Here is a 15,312-nt window from a genome sequence, read left to right as displayed (position 1 = left end):
GGGCGAGTTTCCAAGAAGCTATGGGAACTCACATGTCGTTCAGTACGGCGTTTCATCCTCAGTTGCAAGGACAGGTTGAACGTGTCAACCAAGTTCTCGAAGACATGCTTCGAGCTTGTGTAATTTCCTTCGGCAAGAAATGGGAGGAATCTCTTCCATATGCCGAGTTCTCTTATAATAATAGCTATCAAGCTAGTCTGAAGATGACCCCCTTCGAAGTGCTATATGGACGAAAGTGCCGGACCCCTCTGAACTGGTCAGAAACTGGGGAACGTCCACTCTTCGGTCCGGATATTATCCAACAGGCCGAAGAACAAGTTCGCATTATTTGCGAGAATCTCAAGACTGCTCAGTCACGTCAGAAAAGTCAGTATGACCGCCATCACCAAGACATGGTCTATCAACCTGGCGAAAAGGCTTATCTTCGAGTTACACCAATGAAGGGTGCTCACCGCTTCGGGATCAAGGGCAAGCTAGCTCCTTGCTATATAGGTCCCTTCACTATTCTCGAAAGGCGTGGAAAAGTGGCATATCAACTGGAGCTTCCGCCGAACCTTTCCCAGGTTCACGATGTGTTCCACGTGTCACAACTCCGCCATTGCTTCAAGGATCCAATCCGAGCAGTGGATCATGAAGTGCTCGAATTGCAACAGGACCTCTCCTATAAAGAGCATCCGGTCTGCATTCTTGACCAAGCTGAACGCCGCACATGTCAGAAGGCGATCAAGTTCCTCAAAGTCCAGTGGTCACACCATTCTGAAGATGAAGCCACTTGGGAACGCGAGGACCGCCTGCGTGATGAATACCCCGCACTGTTTCCTTCTACCTCCTAAATCTCGGGACAAGATTTCTTGTAGTGGAGGAGAATTGTGACGTCCAGATATTTAAGCTACAGTGAATCTCTGCTAATGATGCCACGTCACCTCGTTTACTGTTGCTAATCTCGCGTCGGTTCGAAACTTTCAAATTCAAAATTTAAATATTGTGAAACATCAAAAGTTTTCAAACATCAAAACAAAAATGTTCGCTTAGTGCCAAATATTACATATAATTATAGTAAAGAAAACACAAATTTATAAAATACTTATATGCCCTAAGTTGAATTAAAGCAGTAAAACAAAATAAATAAAAGGAAAATAAACAAAACAGAAAGCAAAAATAAAATAAAAGAACCCCCCGGCCCCTTGGGCTTTGGCCCACTAGGCCATAGCCGGCCAGGCCACCGGCCCAACCACTCTCCTTAACCCCTCCCGAAACCCTAGTCGTCCACCCCGTCGCCCCACTCGCCCCACTCGCCCCCCCCCCACTCGCTCCCCCCTCGCTCCCCCGATCTGGATCGGGATCGGGGTGACCACGCCCTCGGCGCCCGACGTCGCCCCTTCCCCGCCTGGACCTCGCCGACGCTCCCCCCACCGGCCTGCCTCCTCGACGCCGACGACGTCCCCGTCCTCCCCCACGACACCTGCTGCCCCGTGCCCTACCCCCACCGTGAGCCCGCGCCTCTCTCTCTCTCTCCCTCTCTCTCTCTCGCTTGCGCGCTCGCGCCGCCTGTCGCCGCGCGCCGACCACGTCGTCGTGCCGCGCTGCCTTGCCGCAGCTCCGCCGCGGCCTCCGCTGCCCCCTCCTGCACGAACGCTCGCCGCCCCCCCATCACGCCCGTGCTCGTGCTCACGCATGTGCGCGCTCGCGCTCGCTGCACCGCAGCCACACCCGCAGCCGCACGGCCCCGCCGACCCGTGTTGCTCTCCACTGTTGCCCCGGCGTGCCTGCCCCGCGCTGCTCCCCCTCACTGGCTGCCGCCCAGCCCGCCTGCAGGCGCGCCCCGCTGCTCCCGCCGCCGACCATCACCTCGCGCCGCAGCTGCTGCTTCCTGTGCATGCTCGCTGCGCACGCGCGTGCCGTCCTCATCCCTGCCGCCACAGCCGCCATTAACGGGCGCCCGCCCGTTGCCCGTATCCCCCTCGCCCGTTCGGGCTGTGCCCGTAGCCCACACCCGCTATGGCCCTCCTGCCTATGTCATGTGGGGCCCCAACCCCCACAGAACGTTTAAAAAAATAAAAAAATAAAATTAATTAATTAATTAAAGGAAATAATAATTAACTTAATTAATTTTGATTAATTAAACTAATCAAATAATTAAACTAATTAAACATTAGTTATCTAATTAACCTGGTTAGTTAATTAGCTAATTAATCAGTAGGGCAGTGGGGCCCACCCCCTAATTAATACTAATTAGGGTAATTAAATTGTTTAATTAAAATGTGTCTCTGACCAGTGGGACCCACTGGTCAGGTTGACCAGTCAACCCTGTTGACTGCTGATGTCAGCATGACCTCATGTTGATGTCATAAATCCAATTCTGAATTAAATTAAATAATTAATTAAATTCCAGAAATTAATAAAATCTTTAGAAAATAATATCTTTTAAACCGTAGCTTAGATGAAATTATTTTCAACATGAAAGTTGCTCGGAACGACCAGACGAATCCGGATATGCAGCCCGTTCGTCCGCCACGCATCCCTAGCATAGCGAACACGCAACTTTCCCCCTCCGGCTCCTCTGCCCGAAAACACGAAACACCGGGGATACTTTCCCAGATGTTTCCCCCCTTCACCGGTACCACCTCGTACCGCGTTAGGGCACACCTAGCATCACGCTTTGCCATGTCATGCATCGTCTTGCATTTGTTTGCATTATATTTATTGTTTCTTCCCCCTCTTCTCTCGCTAGACACCGAGACCGACGCCGCTGCTACCCAGTACGACTACGGTGTTGACGACCCCTCTCTCTTGCCAGAGCAACCAGGCAAGCCCCCCCTTGATCACCAGATATCGCCTACTCTCCTCTATACTACTTGCATTAGTGTAGTGTAGCATGTTACTGCTTTCCGTTAATCCTATTCTGATGCATAGCCTATCATTGTTGCTCCAGCTGTTGATACCTTACCTGCCATCCTGAATGCTTAGTATAGGATGCTAGTTTACCATCAGTGGCCCTACATTCTTGTCTGTCCGCCATGTTATACTATCGGGCCGTGATCACTTGGGAGGTGGTCACGTGTATTTACTTATACATAATATATGATACTTGTGGTGATTAAAGTCGGGTCGGCTCGTAGGAGTACCCGCGAGTGATTCCGATGTTGGAGGCTGAAGGGGCAGGTGGCTCCATCCCGGTAGAGGTGGGCCTGAGTTCCCGAAGGCCCCCGACGGTTACTTTGTGGCGGAGTGACAGTGCACGTTGAGACCACCTAGGAGAGAGGTGGGCCTGGCCCTGGTTGGCGTCCGTGGTTATTCAAAATAACATGCTTAATGAGATCTTGGTATTTGATCTGAGTCTAGCTACTGGCCTATACGCACTAACCATCTACGCGGGGACATTTATGGGCACTCGATGTCGTGGTATCAGCCGAAGCCTTCGTGATGTCAGCGACTGAGCGGCGCGCGCCGGGTTGGACCGCGTAACACAACTTCCTTTGTAATGGAGACTGCTAGGTCTGCTCACCGGCCGCGTACGCAACGTGCAGGTGTGCAATGGGCGATGGGCCAGACCCCTGTGCCATAGGATTTAGACCGCGTGCTGACCTCTTTGTTGTGCCTAGGTAGGACTGCGACGTGTTGATCTTCCGAGGCCGGGCATGACCCAGGAAAGTGTGTCCGGCCAAATGGGATCGAGCGTGTTGGGTTATGTGGTGCACCCCTGCAGGGAAGTTAATCTATTCGAATAGCCATGTCCCTCGGTAAAAGGACGACCCGGAGTTGTACCTTGACCTTATGACAACTAGAACCGGATACTTAATAAAACACACCCTTCCAAGTGCCAGATACAACCGATGATCGCTCTCTCACAGGGCGACGAGGAGAGGATCATCGGTTAGGATTATGCTACACGATGCTACTTGGTGAACTTACCATCTACTCTCTTCTCCTGCTGCAAGATGGAGGTTAGCAGAAGCGTAGTCTTTGATAGGACTAGCTATCCCCCTCTTATTCCGGCATTCTGCAGTTCAGTCCACATATGATAGCCTTTTCCATTTGATACCAATGCATACATATGTACTGTAGCTCCTTGCTTGCGAGTACTCACAGTTGCTTTGCTCCCCCTTTCCCCCCTTTCTATACTCGATTGTTGCGACCAGACGTTGGAGCCCAGGAGCCAGACGCCACCGTCAACGACGACTACTACTACTCGGGAGGTGCCTACTACTACGTGCAGCCCGCTGACGACGACCAGGAGTAGTTTAGGAGGATCCCAGGCAGGAGGCCTGCGCCTCTTTCGATCTGTATCCCAGATTGTGCTAGCCTTCTTAAGGCAAACTTGTTTAACTTATGTCTGTACTCAGATATTGTTGCTTCCGCTGACTCGTCTATGATCGAGCTCTTGTATTCGAGCCCTCGAGGCCCCTGGCTTGTAATATGATGCTTGTATGACTTATTTTTATTTGTAGAGTTGTGTTGTGATATCTTCCTATGAGTCCCTGATCTTGATCGTACACGTTTGCGTGTATGATTAGTGTACGATTGAATCGGGGGCGTCACAACGGAGCTACTCTAGCTATTTGCTCCCACTTTCAGTATGTATCCAGATTGAGACTTTGAGTCATCTGGATCAGTGTCAAAACTTGCATTGACGTAACCCTTTACGACGAACCTTTTGTCACCTCCATAATCGAGAAACATATCCTTATTCCACTAATGATAATTTTGACCAATGTCCAGTGATCTACTCCTAGATCACTATTGTACTCCCTTGCCAAACTCAGGGCAGGGTATACAATAGGTCTGGTACACAGCATGGCATACTTTATAGAACCTATGGCCGAGGCATAGGGAATGACTTTCATTCTCTCTTTATCTTCTGCCGTGGTCGCGTTTTGAGTCTTACTCAACTTCACACCTTGTAACACAGGCAAGAACTCCTTCTTTGACTGTTCCATTTTGAACTACTTCAAAATCTTGTCAAGGTATGTACTCATTGAAAAACTTATCAAGCGTCTTGATCTATCTCTACAGATCTTGATGCTCAATATGTAAGCAGCTTCACTGAGGACTTTCTTTGAAAAACTCCTTTCAAACATTCCTTTATGCTTTGCAGAATAATTCTACATTATCTCCGATCAACAATATGTCATTCACATATACTTATCAGAAATGCTATAGTGCTCCCATTCACTTTCTTGTAAATACAGGCTTCACCGCAAGTCTGTATAAAACTATATGCTTTGATCAACTTATCAAAGCGTATATTCCAACTCCGAGATGCTTGCACCAGTCCATAGATGGATCGCTGGAGCTTGCATATTTTGTTAGTACCTTTAGGATTGACAAAACCTTCTGGTTGCATCATATACAACTCTTCTTTAATAAATCCATTAAGGAATGCAGTTTTGTTTATCCATTTTCCAGATTTCATAAAATGCGGCAATTGCTAACATGATTCGGACAGACTTAAGCATAGATACGAGTGAGAAACTCTCATCGTAGTCAACACCTTGAACTTGTCGAAAACCTTTTTGCGACAATTCTAGCTTTGTAGATAGTAACACTACTATCAGCATCCGTCTTCCTCTTGAAGATCCATTTAATCTCAATGGCTCGCTGATCAATGGGCAAGTCAATCAAAGTCCATTCTTTGTTCTCATACATGGATCTCATCTGAGATTTCATGGCCTCAAGCCATTTCGCGGAATCTGGGCTCATCATCGCTTCCTCATAGTTCGTAGGCTTGTCATGGTCAAGTAACATGACCTCCAGAACAGGATTACCGTACCACTCTGGTGCGGATCTCACTCTGGTTTACCTACGAGGTTCGGTAGCAACTTGATCTGAAGTTACATGATCATCATCATTAGCTTCCTCACTAATTGGTGTAGTAGTCACAGGAACATATTTCTGTGATGAACTACTTTCCAATAAGGGAGCAGGTACAGTTACCTCATCAAGTTCTACTTTCCTCCCACTCACTTCTTTCGAGAGAAACTCCTTCTCTAGAAAGGATCCATTCTCAGCAACGAATATCTTGCCTTTGGATCTGTGATAGAAGGTGTACCCAACATTTTCTTTTGGGTATCCTATGAAGACACACTTCTCCGATTTGGGTTTGAGCTTATCAGGTTGAAACTTTTTCACATAAGCATTGCAACCTCAAACTTTAAGAAACGACAGCTTAGGTTTCTTGCCAAACCATAGTTCATACGGTGTCGTCTCAACGAATTTAGATGGTGCCCTATTTAACGTGAATGCAGCTGTCTCTAATGCATACCCCCAAAACAATAGTGGTAGATCGCTAAGAGACATCATAGATCGCACCATATCTAATAAAGTACGGTTATGACGTTCGGACACACCATTACACTGTGGTGTTCCAGGTGGCGTGAGTAGTGAAACTATTTCACATTGTTTTAACTGAAGGCCAAACTTTTAACTCAAATATTTTACCTCTGCGATCATATCGTAGAAACTTTTATTTTCTTGTTACGATGATTCTCCACTTCACTCTGAAATTCTTTGAACTTTTCAAATGTTTCAGACTTGTGTTTCATTAAGTAGATATACTCATATCTGCTCAAATCATCTGTGAAGATCAGAAAATAATGATACCTGCCGCGAGCCTCAATATTCATCGGACCACATACATCAGTATGTGTCAGTATGTATGATTTCCAACAAATCTGTTGCTCGCTCCATTGTTCCGGAGAACGGAGTCTTAGTCATCTTGCCCATGAGGCATGGTTCGCAAGCATCAACTGATTTGTAATCAAGTGATTCCAAAAGCCCATCAGCATGGATTTTCTTCATGCGCTTTACACCAATATGACCTAAACGTCACTGCCACAAATAAGTTGCACTATCATTATTAACTTTGCATCTTTTGGCTTCAATATTATGAAAATGTGTATCACCACGATCGGGATCCAACAAACCATTTTCATTGGGTGTATGACCATAGAAGGTTTTATTCATGTAAACAGAACAACAATTATTCTCTAACTTACATGAATAACCGTATTGCAATAAACATGATACAATCATATTTATGCTCAACGCAAACACTAAATAACATTTAATTTAGGTTTAACACTAATCCTGAAAGTATAGGGAGTGTGCGATGATGATCATATCAATCTTGGAACCATTTCCAATACACATCGTCACTTCACCCTTAACTAGTCTCTGTTCATTCTGCAACTCCCGTTTCGAGTTACTATTCTTAGCAACTGAACCAGTATCAAATACCGAGGGGCTGCTACGAACACTAGTAAAATACACATCAATAATCTGTATATCAAATATACCTTTGTTCACTTTGCCATCCTTCTTATCCGCCAAATACTTGGGGCAGTTCCGCTTCCAGTGACCAGTCCCTTTGCAGTAGAAGCACTTAGTCTCAGGCTTAGGACCAGACTTGGGCTTCTTCACTTGAGCAGCAACTTGCTTGTCGTTCTTCTTGAAGTTCCCCTTCTTCCCTTTGCCCTTTTCTTGAAACTAGTGGTCTTGTCTACCATCAACACTTGATATTTTTCTTGATTTCTACCTTCGTTGATTTCAGCATTACGAAGAACTTGGGAATCGTTTCCGTTATCCCTTGCATATCATAGTTCATCACGAAGTTCTACTAACTTGGTGATGGTGACTAGAGAATTCTGTCAATCACTATCTTATCTGGAAGATTAACTCTCACTTGATTCAAGCGATTGTAGTACCCAGACAATCTGAGCACATGCTCACTGCTTGAGCTATTCTCCTCCATCTTTTTAGCTATAGAACTTGTTGGAGACTTCATATCTCTCAACTCGGGTATTTGCTTGAAATATTAACTTCAATTCCTGGAACATCTCATATGGTCCATGACATTCAAAACGTCTTTGAAGTCCCGATTCTAAGCCGTTAAGAATGGTGCACTAAACTATTAAGTAGTCATCATATTGAGCTAGCCAAACGTTCATAACGTCTGCATCAACTCCTGCAATAGGTCTGTCACCTAGCGGTGCATCAAAGATATAATTCTTCTGTGCATCAATGAGGATAATCCTCAGATCACGGATCCAATCCGCATCATTGCTACTAACATTTTTCAACATAATTTTTCTCTAGGAACACAATAAACTGGGAGCAACATCGCGAGCTATTGATCTACAACATAGATATGCTAATACTACCAGGACTAAGTTCATGATAAATTAAAGTTCAATTAATCATATTACTTAAGAACTCCCACTTAGACAGACATCCCTCTAATCTTCTAAGTGATCACGTGATCCATATCAACTAAACCATGCCCGATCATCACGTGAGATGGAGTAGTTTCAATGGTGAACATCACTTGTTGATCATATCTACTATATGATTCACGCTCGACCTTTTGGTCTCCGTGTTCCGAGGCCATATTTGTTATATGCTAGGCTCGTCAAGTTTAACCTGAGTATTCCGCGTGTGCAACTGTTTTGCACCTGTTGTATTTGAACGTAGGGCCTATCACACCCGATCATCATGTGGTATCTCAGCACAAAGAACTTTCGCAACGGTGCATACTCAGGGAGAACACTTATACCTTGACAATTTAGTGAGAGATTATCTTATAAAGCTACCGCCGAACTAAGCAAAATAAGATATATAAAAGATAAACATCACATGCAATCATAATATGTGACATGATATGGCCATCATCATCTTGTGCCTTTGATCTCCATCTCCAAAGCATCGTCATGATCTCCATCGTCACCGGCATGACACCATGATCTCCATCATCTTGATCTATATCAATGTGTCATCACATGGTTGTCTCGCCAACAATTGCTCTTGCAACTATTGTTATCGCATAGCAATAAAGTAAAGCAATTATTTGGCGCTTGCATCTTATGCAACAGAGAGATAACCATAAGGCTTTTGCCAGTTGCCGATAACTTCAACAAAACATGATCATCTCATACAACAACTTATATCTCATCACGTCTTGACCATATCACATCACAACATGCCCTGCAAAAACAAGTTAGACATCCTCTACTTTGTTGTTGCAAGTTTTACGTGGCTGCTACGGGCTGAGCAAGAACCGTTCTTACCTACGCATCAAAACCACAACGATAGTTTGTCGAGTTGGTGTTGTTTTAACCTTCGCAAGGACCGGGCGTAGCCACACTCGGTTCAACTAAAGTTGGAGAAATTGACACTCGCCAGCCACCTGTGTGCAAAGCACGTCGGTAGAACCAGTCTCGCGTAAGCATACGCGTAATGTCGGTCCGGGCCGCTTCATCCAACAATACCGCTGAACCAAAGTGTGACATGCTGGTAAGCAGTATGACTTATATCGCCTACAACTCACTTGTGTTCTACTCGTGCATATTACATCAACGCATAAAACTTGGCTCTGATACCACTGATGGGGAACATAGTAATTTCAAAAATTTCCTACGCACACGCAAGATCATGGTGATGCATAGCAACGAGAGGGGAAAGTGTTGTTCATGTACCCTCGTAGACCGAAAACGGAAGCGTTAGCACAACGCGGTTGATATAGTCGTACGTCTTCATGATCCGACCGATCAAATATCGAACGCACGACACCTCCGAGTTCTGCACACGTTCAACTCAATGACGTCCCTCGAACTCCGATCCAGCCGAGTGTTGAGGGAGAGTTTCGTCAGCATGACGGCGTGGTGACGATGATGATGTTCTACCAACGCAGGGCTTCGCCTAAGCATCGCTACGATATGACCGAGGTGGATTATGGTGGAGGGGGGCACCGCACACGGCTAAGAGATCAAGAGATCAATTGTTGTGTCTTTGGGGTGCCCCCTGCCCCTGTATATAAAGGAGTGGAGGAGGGGGAGGGCTGGCTGTAACACCCCGGATGTAACTTTCCCAATTTGTACTCCAACTCTTGCCGTTTCCGGCGTTAAGTTATTTTATTTTCTCGGGTTCGGGTCTTTGTCTCCGTGTGTTGTTGTCGTTGTCATGCATCTCATATCATGTCATCATGTGCATTGCATTTGCATACGTGTTCATCTCATACATTTGAGCATTTTCCCCGTTGTCCGTTTTGCATTCCGGCGCTTCGTTCTCCTCCGATGGTCATTTCTAGCTTTATTTTGTGTGTGGGGATTAAACATTTTCGGATTGGACCGAGACTTGCCAAGCGGCCTTGGTTTACTACCGGTAGACTGCCTGTCAAGTTTCGTATCATTTGGACTTTGTTTGATACTCCAACGGTTAACCGAGGGACCGAAAAGGCCTCGTGTGTGTTGCAGCCCAACACCCCTTCATTTTGGCCCAAAACCCACCATAACCTCCTCCATCATCTAGAGCGTTCTATCACGATCGTGTGGCCGAAAACCGCATCTCATTTGGACTCTCCTAGCTCCCTCTAGGCCTATAAATAGGTCCTCCTCGAAAATCTCGGATCCCCCTCCCCGAAACCCTAAAAATCGTCTCCGCGCGGCCGGACATTGTCCGCACCGCGCCGGACACATCGCCGCCACCCACTCCCATCGCGCCAAGTGGCGCCGCCACCGCCTCCACCGCCGCGGCCCGCCAGGCCTAGCGCCGGCCCCCGCGAGCCCGCGAGCCGCTGCCCGCCTCCTTCGCCGCTCCGCCACCGCCTCCGCCCCGCGCCGCCGCATCGCCGCGCCGCCCCACGCCACCGCCGCCTCGACCGCGCCGCCCCCACCGACGCCGCCCTCCGCCGTCGCCGCCCTGCCGCCGGCCAGATCCGGCATCCCCACGCCCGGATTCGGCGCCGGCACTCCTCTCCGGTGAGCTCCGGGTCCTCTCCGGCGAGCAGTGCCGCCACCTCAGTTCGCGCGCCGGACGAACCCTAGACCCGGAGGTCGAAAATTCTACTAAGTCCCTGATATTTTCCGTTTCAAGTGCCCATGTTCTTAGCCCCATAACTTTGCATCCGCAGCTCCGATTCATGCATATAGCATATCAAAATGTTCATCTCAGAGAGTACATCATTTCATTCCATTGCATCATTTTCTTTTGAGTTCATCTTGATGCCCGAAATGCTGTTAGAAGAGGGCTACTTGAGTTAATTGTCAGATCTGCTACTCCATTTAGCTTTTTGTCATTTTTGTCATGATTATTGTGTGCATGTTATGCCCTGATGTTCTACATATGTTTTGTTAAGGGTTTTTTCATCTTTCCAGAGGTGCAACCCATGTATTTTTGTGATGTGTGTGGTGACTAGCACAAGCTTGCAAAGTGGTGCACTTGTTAATTCTGATTTCAGGGACTTAGTCTTTCCACTAAGTCCTTGAGCTGTTTATCTCATGATGCCATATGTTCACGTTGTTTCCTAGTGATCCGTGCCTCTTTTGAGAATGATCAGCAAGGATGTTTTGTTAATCTTGTAGTGCTCTATTCATCCATGTCTTTGTTTGCAATTATGGAGCACGCTAGCTTGAGTCAATCGAGCTCTACTTTTGCTACTTTGTGAATCTGGGCAGATTGTCAACTTGTTTGCAATTTTGCCGATGATATTGTAGTTGATCCGTGCATGCTATGCTATTGTTCTTGCCATTTCTAGCTTGCATTTTGTGTGTTCTTGATAGATGTATGCTTAGCTTATCATGACTTGCACCATAGTGAGTGCATCGAGCTCGTAAACATGCCTACTTGATATCTGTTTTCAGCATGCTCCAGTTTTCACTAAGTCTGTGATCTGGTTATGTTTTTGCTATGTTCACATGCTTGCAATTGTATTTTCTGATCCCTTTTGGCTCAAGGTCACTAAGGGACTTTTGTTAAGCTCTTTGAGTATCTCCATGTCATGCTTTACTTTGTCATGTTCAGATCCTGTAGCATATAGTTTTGTTGCTCCGAAGAGGGCTACCTGATCTGAAATTCCAGACAAGTGTTAATTTCACTAAGTCTGAGATATGTTGGTCATATGCATTTTTGCCATGCTTGTTTGAACCTGTTAGTGGATGAATTGGCCATAGCTCAGTGCTAGACTTTTTTTAAGCATCATGAATGCATCCCTGACATGTATTGTGTTGTCATGTTTGGGTGCTGTAGCTTGTTCATCTCATTGCATTAAATGGCTACTTGCTGTAAATCGCAGACCGATGTCATATTTGAATCGCTTGCCATTTCCAAACCGTAACTCCGATTCTGGTGTTCTTTATATCGTTTTCAAGCGATTTCATCTCATCTTTCTAGTGGCACACTTGGATTTCCATGTTGAGGCCAGGTTCTTGCATTCCCTGTCACATCTTGCATATGCATCCCGCATCGCATCCCGCATAGCATATCATCTTTGCATCATCTTGTTTGATCCTTGCACGTGGTTGATTGTGTCTTTGTTGCTTGTTTGTCTTGTTTGGGTAGAGCCGGGAGACGAGTTCGCTAACGAGGAGCCCATTGAGTTTGCTTTCGAGGATCCAGTCAACTCTGACAACTGTGCAGGCAAGATGATCATACCCTCGAAATCACTACTATCTTTGCTATGCTAGTTTGCTCGCTCTTTTGCTATGCCAATGCTACGATGCCTACCACTTGCTTTTAAGCCTCCCAAATTGCCATGTCAAACCTCTAACCCACCATGTCCTAGCAAACCGTTGATTGGCTATGTTACCGCTTTGCTCAGCCCCTCTTATAGCGTTGCTAGTTGCAGGTGAAGATTGGAGGCCGTTCCTTGTTGGAACATTTATTTACTTGTTGGGATATCATTATATTGCCATGTTATCTTAATGCATCTATACACTTGGTAAAGGGTGGAAGGCTCGGCCTCTCGCCTAGTGTTTTGTTCCACTCTTGCCGCCCTAGTTTCCGTCATATCGGTGTTATGTTCCCGGATTTTGCGTTCCTTACGCGGTTGGGTTATAATGGGAACCCCTTGATAGTTCGCCTTGATTAAAGCTTTTCCAGCAATGCCCAACCTTGGTTTTACCATTTGCCACCTAGCCTCTTTTCCCTTGGGTTTCCGGGGCCCGAGGGTCATCTTATTTTAACCCCCCCCCCCCCCGGGCCAGTGCTCCTCTGAGTGTTGGTCCAAACTAGAGTCCTGTGCAGCGCCCCCTTGGGGAAACTCGAGGTTTGGTTTTAGTTGTATGGAGCGCTCATCTGAGTGTGCCCTGAGAACGAGATATGTGCAGATCCTATCGGGATTTGTCGGCACATTCGGGCAGTGTTGCTGGTCTTGTTTTAACCTGTCGAAGTGTCTTGAAGAACCGAGATACCGAGTCTGATCGGAACGTCTTGGGAGGAGGTCTATTCCTTCGTTGACCGTGAGAGCTTGTCATGGGCTAAGTTGGGACTCCCCTGCAGGGATTTGAACTTTCGAAAGCCGTGCCCGCGGTTATGGGCAGATGGGAATTTGTTAATGTCCGGTTGTAGATAACTTGAACCTTAACTTAATTAAAATGAATCTACCAAGTGTGTTACCATGATGGCCTCTTCTCGGCGGAGTCCGGGAAGTGGACACGGTGTTGGAGTAATGTTTGCGCAGGTTGCTCTCTAGTTTCTCGCTCGCGCTTTCCTCCTCTTCTCGCTCTCTTTTGCGAATAAGTTAGCCACCATATTTGCTAGTCGCTTGCTGCAGCTCCACATATATTTACCTTACCTTACCTATAAGCTTAAATAGTCTTGATCGCGAGGGTGCGAGATTGCTGAGTCCCTGTGGATCACAGATTACTATTACACCAGATGCAGGGCCTGATGATTCCACTCCAGGAGACGCGTTTGAGCTCAAGTGGGAGTTCGACGAAGACTCTCAACGTTACTATGTTTCTTTTCCTGATGATCAGTAGTGGTGCCCAGTTGGGGGTGATCGGGACCGTGTTGCATGTTGGGTTATCTTTTATTTTGGCGCCGTAGTCGGGCCATGAGTGTTTGGTTGATGTAATGTTATTTATGTACTTGATTGATGTGGCGAGTGTAAGCCAACTATGTTATCTCCCCTTTTATTATCTATATTACATAGGATGTTGTGAAGATTGCCTAACTTGCGACATATGCCTTCAATGCTTTTATGCCTCTAAGTCGTGCCTCGACACGTGGGAGATATAGCCGCATCGAGGGTATTACACTGGCCCTCTCTATGGTGCCCCCTAGGGGAGTCCTGCTCCCACTGGGAGTAGGATTCCCCCTTTCCTAGTAGAACTAGGAGCCCTTCCAAGTAGTAGGAGTAGGAGGGAAGGAAAGGGAAGGGAAAAGGAGAAGGAAGGAAGGGGGCGCCCCCCCTCCCTAGTCCAATTCATACCAGCCCATGGGGAGGGGTGCGGCCACCCTTTGAGGCCTTTCTCTCCTTTCCCGTATGGCCCATTAAGGCCCAATATGAATTCCCGTAACTTCCCGGTACTCCCGAAAATACCCGAATCACTCGGAACCTTTCCGATGTCCGAATATAGTCGTCCAATATATCGATCTTTACGTCTCGACCATTTCGAGACTCCTCGTCATGTCCCTGATCTCATCCGGGACTTCGAACTCCTTCGGTACATCAAAACACATAAACTCATAATATAACCGTCATCGAATTTTAAGCGTGCGGACCCTACGGGTTCGAGAACTATGTAGACATGACCGAGACACGTCTACAGTCAATAACCAATAGTGGAACCTGGATGCTCATATTGGCTCCTACATATTCTACGAAGATCTTTATCGGTCAAACCGTATAACAACGTACGTTGTTCCCTTTGTCATCGGTATGTTACTTGCCCGAGATTCGATCGTCCGTATCTCAATACCTAGTTCAATCTCGTTACCGGCAAGTCTCTTTACTCATTCCGTAACACATCATCCCGCAACTAACTCATTAGTTGCAATGCTTGCAAGGCTTATAGTGATGTGCATTATCGAGTGGGCCCAGAGATACCTCTCCGACAATCGGAGTGACAAATCCTAATCTCGAAATACGCCAACCCAACAAGTACCTTCAGAGACACCTGTAGAGCACCTTTATAATCACCCAGTTACGTTGTGACGTTTGGTAGCACACAAAGTGTTCCTCCGGTAAACGGGAGTTGCATAATCTCATAGTCATAGGAACATGTATAAGTCATGGAGAAAGCAATAGCAACAAACTAAACGATCAAGTGCTATGCTAACGGAATGGGTCAAGTCAATCACATCATTCTCTAATGATGTGATCCCGTTAATCAAATGACAACTCATGTCTATGGCTAGGAAACTTAACCATCTTTGATTCAACGAGCTAGTCAAGTAGAGGCATACTAGTGACATACTGTTTGTCTATGTATTCACACCTGTATTATGTTTCCGGTTAATACAATTCTAGCATGAATAATAAACATTTATCATGATATAAGGAAATAAATAATAACTTTATTATTGCCTCTAGGGCAT

The sequence above is a fragment of the Triticum aestivum genome, chromosome 6A (genome assembly GCF_018294505.1).
Source record: "Triticum aestivum cultivar Chinese Spring chromosome 6A, IWGSC CS RefSeq v2.1, whole genome shotgun sequence".
In the NCBI taxonomy this organism is placed as follows: domain Eukaryota; kingdom Viridiplantae; phylum Streptophyta; class Magnoliopsida; order Poales; family Poaceae; genus Triticum; species Triticum aestivum.
Note: the sequence above shows the minus strand (reverse complement) of the source record.